Source organism: Rhinolophus sinicus, chromosome 16 (assembly GCF_057876585.1).
Source record: "Rhinolophus sinicus isolate RSI-liver-muscle chromosome 16, RSI-T2T, whole genome shotgun sequence".
In the NCBI taxonomy this organism is placed as follows: Eukaryota; Metazoa; Chordata; class Mammalia; order Chiroptera; family Rhinolophidae; genus Rhinolophus; species Rhinolophus sinicus.
This window is the reverse complement of record NC_142516.1, coordinates 23,052,343-23,058,637: the sequence shown is the minus strand read 5'-3', so window position 1 is coordinate 23,058,637 and position 6,295 is coordinate 23,052,343. Positions and strand designations below refer to the sequence as shown.

Genomic DNA, 6,295 nt, shown 5'->3' with positions numbered 1-6,295 from the left:
GTGACCATTCTCAAAGTAGGGCACACGTACCTCTTGGAGAGTTCCAAATCTCAGTATGGAAGTGAGGAATATTTTTGGATTGCCAATTTTGCTTGTTTTCAAGTAATTGGAATCATTTTTCCTTGTTAAAACTAGCATAGAATGAATATACTTAGCACTACTAGTCTGTACACTTAAAAATGGTTATGATGGTAAATGTCATGTTATGTATATTTTACCACAATAAAAAGTTAAAATAAAAAACTAGCACAGCTATAGTAGAGAATAGAATGCATAAGTGCATGAGATTTCAAGGAATTTCTAGCATTTGAGGAGTGGGGGAAGGGAGGCTAGGAATTGAAAGTGGGAAAGGGAAAGAGGCAAAGTTCATGAATCACAGTTGATCTTCCAGGAGAAACTCTCCCAGAGGCCTTGTCAGCCCATGCTCCTGAACTTGGTCCAGGATTATAGAGTTGGAGATGCTTTGTAAACACAGGCAAATCTAAGTTCTACAAATCTTCAGGACATGAATATTCATTGGCACATTCGTCTCACATTTCAGGTCCTACCCTGGGCACTGGGGCAGACACAGACTAAGTGTGACAGGGTCCCTGACCTCAAGGCTCTCCTGGCTGATGGTGGAAACATAAATGTGAAGAAATAATGGTAGCGACCACTGAATATGAGGAGGGCCGTGAGGTGTGTTCAGAGTTCTCTGAACACTTTGAGGAGCTTTGAAGAAGGAAGTGCTCCCTCTGCCAGGGCGGCAGGCAGTTGGGAAGGACATTGTAAAAACGCCACACTTGAGTTTGGTTGAGCCCATTTTCTCTAGACAGTGGTTCTCCGACTTAAGCAGGCATCAAAATCTCTCGGAGGACTTATTAAAACTCAGATTGCTGGTTCTCATACCCAGTGTTTCTGATTCAGTTAGTCTGGGGTAAGACCCAAGGATTTGCCTTTCTAGCAAGCTCCGTGGTGGTGCAGCTGCTGTGGTCCAGGGACCGCACTTTGAGAACCATTGAAGTAGATCAAGAAGAGGAGGAAAGGCATGTCAGGAGGCAGGGGAAGTGTGTGCAAAGACCTGAGGGGTGAAAAAGCAACAGGTGTTGAGAGAGCGATGAGCAAATTCGGGAGGCTTGAACATGGTGGGTTGCCAGGTACAGATGATGACGGACTCGTGTGCCAAGCCTCAGAGTTTGGACTTGATCCTGGAAGTGAAGGGCAGCCAAAGGAGCTTCTTGTGGAGGGAAGAACATGAACAGATTGGCACTTGAGCAAGATCACCTTGGAGGGCAGGTGGAGTGGGGAGGAGAGAATGGAGGCAGAGAGACTAGTTAGGAGGCTGTCACACTAGTCTTTCAGATCCCACTAGCCTCAGTCTTTCTTATTGGTACCCAGAGTCCTGGCAGGCGGAAGTCATCAGGAACCCAGATGAGCAGCAGTTCATATGAAAACAGCAACACGACCAACCACCTGTCTGGCAGTGGCAGTAAGCACAGGAGCAAAGCCTCATCAAAGCCTCCCAACGGCCTGTGCGCAGATGCTGATATGGAAGCTCAGAGAAGTTCAGGAACCTGCCCAAGGTGAAGACAGAGCCAGATTCAAGCCCAGGGGTGGACCCATTCTCCACCCCTCCACATTTCCCCATACCAGTTCTGTAAGCAATTGGCTTGCTTTGTGGCTCTGCGTGTTGTGAGCGCTCAGTGTGTTCTGTGGCATGTGCTGGATGCTGTGACGTAGTTGTCCCCACCCCTCCTGTCCCACTAGTCACAGGGTGAAGGGTTTCCTTAGAAGTCTTCATGGGGATGGAGAGAGCGATGGAAAGAGGATTTTGTCAGGCACTCCGTTTTCCCGATGGGGCAATAAACCAAGGTCTGGGGGAGAAGTCTGTCATTCTGCCTGTCAGCTCCACGGACGTAACTTGGAATCATTCTCAGACACTCCCAGGTCAGTGGGAAAGAGCATAAAACCAGCCTTGCAGAAATCCCAGAGATGGCAAGAGCAGTGAGGAGAGTTCACTTCCCGGGTAGAAAGTGAGTTTTTTCATGCACTCAACTCAACCAGGCACAGAGAGAGATGCGGAAGAATGAAAGCAGAAAGGATGTCACAGAGGGAAGGATGCATTGACTTGGAGTCAGAAAAGCTGGCTTCAGACGTCCCAGCAGCCACTGGCCGGCTGTGTGACCCAGGGCAGGTCCCATTCCCTCTCTGGGTTTCAGTTTCTACAACCAGTAAAATCGCATTATCTCTAAGCTCCCTTCCTGCTTTGACATTTTACACTTTTCCTTTTCAATGTACCTGAGTGTGACTTTTCCAGGAAAATGTCAAACATTTCAAAGGGCAAGCCTCTATGTTTGCCAGACATCTTTTGTCACTCTTCAGCTGGTCTTGCCTGCATTCATGTCCAGGGGATTTTCTACAGTGTATGCATTTTCTAATTTTTCTAGCTATATTTCCTTGTTTGCCCTGGTAGACTGTTGCAGAAATAGGGCACTGTTTTTTTAAGCAAATACGCAGTTCCATGCCAACAGGAATATCCTGTTTACAAGAGCCTCCTTTTACAAGGTACCAGCTGTTTGAAAACATTTGTGTATTGCCACATCAGAATAATCTCCTGATAAGCAACTATTTTTTTTTCTAGTAACATTTTCTTTACTGTAATCATAGAGTGGGGTAGACGATCCTTAAAAAGTAAATATCCAATGTGATTATCATGATAACCTGGCATCTTCCTCTCCTTCTAAGTTAGTTTGTTAGAGTTGCTTGCTGTCAAAAAAAAAAAAAAAAAAAAAGAATACCACAAGCTAAGAGGCTTAACCAACAGAAATTTTTGTGTCATAGTTCTGAAGACTTGAAGTGCAAGATGAAAGCATCGGCAGGGTTGGTTCCTTCTGACGGCTGTGAGGGAGAATCTGTTCGTGTCTCTGAACTGGCTTCTGGTAGTTTGCTGGCAACCTCCGACATTCTTTGGCTTGTAGAAGCATCACTCATCTCTGCCTTCATCTTCACATGGCGTTTTCTCTGTATGCATCTCTGTATCTAAATCCCCCCTTTTTATAAGGACGTCGGTCCTATTGATTAGGGACCCACCCTACTCCAGTATGACCTCATTTAACTTAGACTTCCAACTACAGAGTCATCGACCGTAGTTGACCCAGAGCTGCTCTGAAATCCGTCACTGTGTTTGTACTGGCCACACTTCCCACGGGCTGTTCCCAGTCACTGACTGAGTGCAGCAGGCATCCCAGGGCAGCCCTGTTCCTGGGAGATACCAGACGCCTCTGAGAGGTGACATTGGTTCAAGGACTCCCCCACAACCTTGCTGAACCTCCCTTTGATTGCATGGCAATCTAGGATGCTTCTACTCAAGCGTCCTTCCTTGTCTCCTTCACTCGGGGTCAGACTTGCATCCACCCTCGTTTTGCCTCTTGAGAGAACTCTACAGACAACTCTGTCTTCTCTCCCACACCTGGAGCTCTCCCAGCCTTGCACAGCTCCCCCTGGTTTTCCCACACAAGTGCTTCTCCTAATAAAACCCCTCCATATCTAATTCCATTGTAGCACCCACTTCATGGAGGACCTGCACTAATACAAGAAGTGTATTGAGGAGTTAAATTATAAGAGTAGTCAAACTTATAAGACATGGTGTCTTCAAAACCACAGTGAGATACTGCTTCACACCCATCAGGATGGCCACTATAGAAAAACCAGAAAATGTTTTTGGCGAGAAGAGAGAAAGTACACTCTTAGTGGGAATGTAAATTGGTACAACCACCATGGGAAAGAGTATGATGTTTCTTAAAAAAAAAAAAATTAAACATAGACCTACCATAGAATTGATTTAGCAATTCCACTTCTGGATATATACCAAAAAGAATTGAAATCAGGGTATGAAACAGATATTTCTATAAATCATGTTCATAGCAGCATTATTCATGGTAGCCAAAAGATGGAAACCACCTAAATGTCAATCAGCGAATGAACAGATAAACATGTGGTATATACATGCAATAGAATATTATTCAACCTTTAAAAAGGAAGAAATTCTGACACATGGTACAACACAGATGCATTTATGGAATTATTCTAAGTGAAATAAGCCAGTCACAAAAAGACAAGTAGTGTGTGACTACACCTATATGAGGTGTCTAGAGAAGTCAAATTCATCGAGACAGGAAGTAGAGTGGTGGTTATGAGGGGCTAGGAGGAAAGGGGCATGGAAAGTTATGGTTTAATGGGGAGAGAGTTTCAGTACGAGGAGACGAGGAAGTTCTAGAGATGGACGGTGGTGATGGTTGCACAACAGTGAATGTACTTAGCACCAGCAAACTGTACATGTAAAAATGGTTAAGGTGGAAAATTTTGCATTACATGTATTTTGTCACAATTAAAAGTAAAATGTAATGAAATCCTTGCCTCTTAGAGAGTGCAAGGTTGGAAGAACACCCAATCCTGTTGACGGATGCGTGGGGTACCTGGATGAAAAAGCCAGGGAAGCATAGGGCAAGGGCTTCATTCTTCACAAGAGGTAATGGTGTGTAGGCTTCTGGTTACAAGTGTATCACTTTAAAACCCAAAGTCGAATCTTTTCCTGTTGAGATGGTCCTCATTCATACCTCATTTCAAGGAGCTTTATGATTCACCAGACGGCCGGTCGTGAATTGGAAAACAGGTTTATAGTGTTGGCTTATTACTTCATAAACTTCGTGTATTTTTTTGTTTGTTTTTTGTTTTTGTTCATTTTTGGCAAGAGAAACACAGAGAGAGGCAATGGCTCCTAGCAAGGAGATTCCCCCTAAATGAACTATTTTGATCATTTAAATGCATCCTGTTGCCCTGGTGATACCAGGAAGATACCAAATGCAAAAATGGCCAGGCTTTTCCATCTAAAAGTTTTTATTTTCAAAGAGAGAAAATGTAGATTCAGGCATAAGTCAAAGCGTTTAGCCAAATATCTAGCAGGCAGAAAAGGAGAAAATATGTGTACTTTCTGATGTTAATACTTTCTTTTTAGCTTCTTGTCTTCAAACTGATGTTATGGGCAGTGAATAGGGGTTTGGGCTTGTTAAGTTTCAAATCCTAATTCAACTACATACCTACGGCAAGGTATATAATTTCTCTGTGCCTCAGTTTTCTTATCTGTAAGTTGGGAATGGAAATAATGACTCCGTTTTCTGGGAGACGGGAGCAGAAAGGCAGTGAGTTGTTCATAATGGCAGCAGAGGAAATTAATAAAAACTACCCAACAGAAATTCATGAGTATTTATCAACATTTGAGAATTCTGTTGGTGCCGTAGATGAGATGGTGAAGACCATGATGTCTGTTTCTAGAAATGAGCTGTTGCAGAAGTTGGACCCACTTGAACAAGGAAAAGTGGAGTTAGTTTCTGCTTACACATTAAATTCAATGTTCTGGGTTTATTTGGCAACTCGGGGAGTTAATCCTAAGGAACATCCAGTAAAGCAGGAATTGGAAAGAATCAGAGTATACATGAACAGAGTCAAGGGAATCACAGACAAGAAAAAGGCTGGCAAGCTGGACAAAGATGCGGCTTCAAAATTTGTAAAAAATGCCCTCTGGGAACCAAAACTTAAATATGCATCCAAAGTTGCCAATAAAGGAAAAAGTAAAAATTAAAAAAAAGAAAAGAAAAGGAATAATGACTCCTTCATAAGAGTGTGCATATCAACAACAACTAGAAATTACTGCACACTTTCTATGTGCCAGGCATTGTGTTAAGTCTTTTATATACTTGACTCATTTAATCCTCCAGCACAGGATGATCTAATTCCAAAGTGAACGATCCTACCATGACGCAACACCACACTGTATTAATTGCAGAACGCATGTAAAAAATATAAGCCTGGCCTCAGTAAACTTTCAGTAGCTGTAGCATTGTCCCTGTTTTAGGGATGTGAGTCTGAGGTTCAGAGAGATGAAAGAACTCTCTAAAATCACAGCAGGAGGCTGTTGAGCAGGGGCTTGGTGTTGGTTATTTCCTCCTCAACCCCAGACAAAGTGTGCAGAGGTGCCAAGGAAACTGGTCATCCATCAGGGAGAGGGGGCTTTGAGCTGGACTTTGAGAGATGACAGATGGAAGAGGAGCAGGGAAGGACGTGTAGGATAAGTCAGCATTCTGGGAATGGCACACAGAGGGGTGGGCTTGGCGAGAGTCGTGGGAGCCAGTCTGCAGAGTATTATAGACCTGGTTACAGAGAGCTCTGAATTCCAGGCCAAGAACATACTTTACCAGCTCCGGAGAATTCACAAAGCTTGCAATCCAGCAATCCACTTCTTGGTATATACCCTAGATGA

General features: G+C 43.6%; 1 pseudogene; it reads left to right on the top strand.

Annotated features, from left to right (window-relative positions):
- The first annotated feature begins 5,175 nt into the window (after window positions 1-5,175).
- On the top strand, window positions 5,176-5,617 carry LOC109448628 (nuclear nucleic acid-binding protein C1D pseudogene; annotated as a pseudogene).
- The last annotated feature ends 678 nt before the right edge of the window (window positions 5,618-6,295 follow it).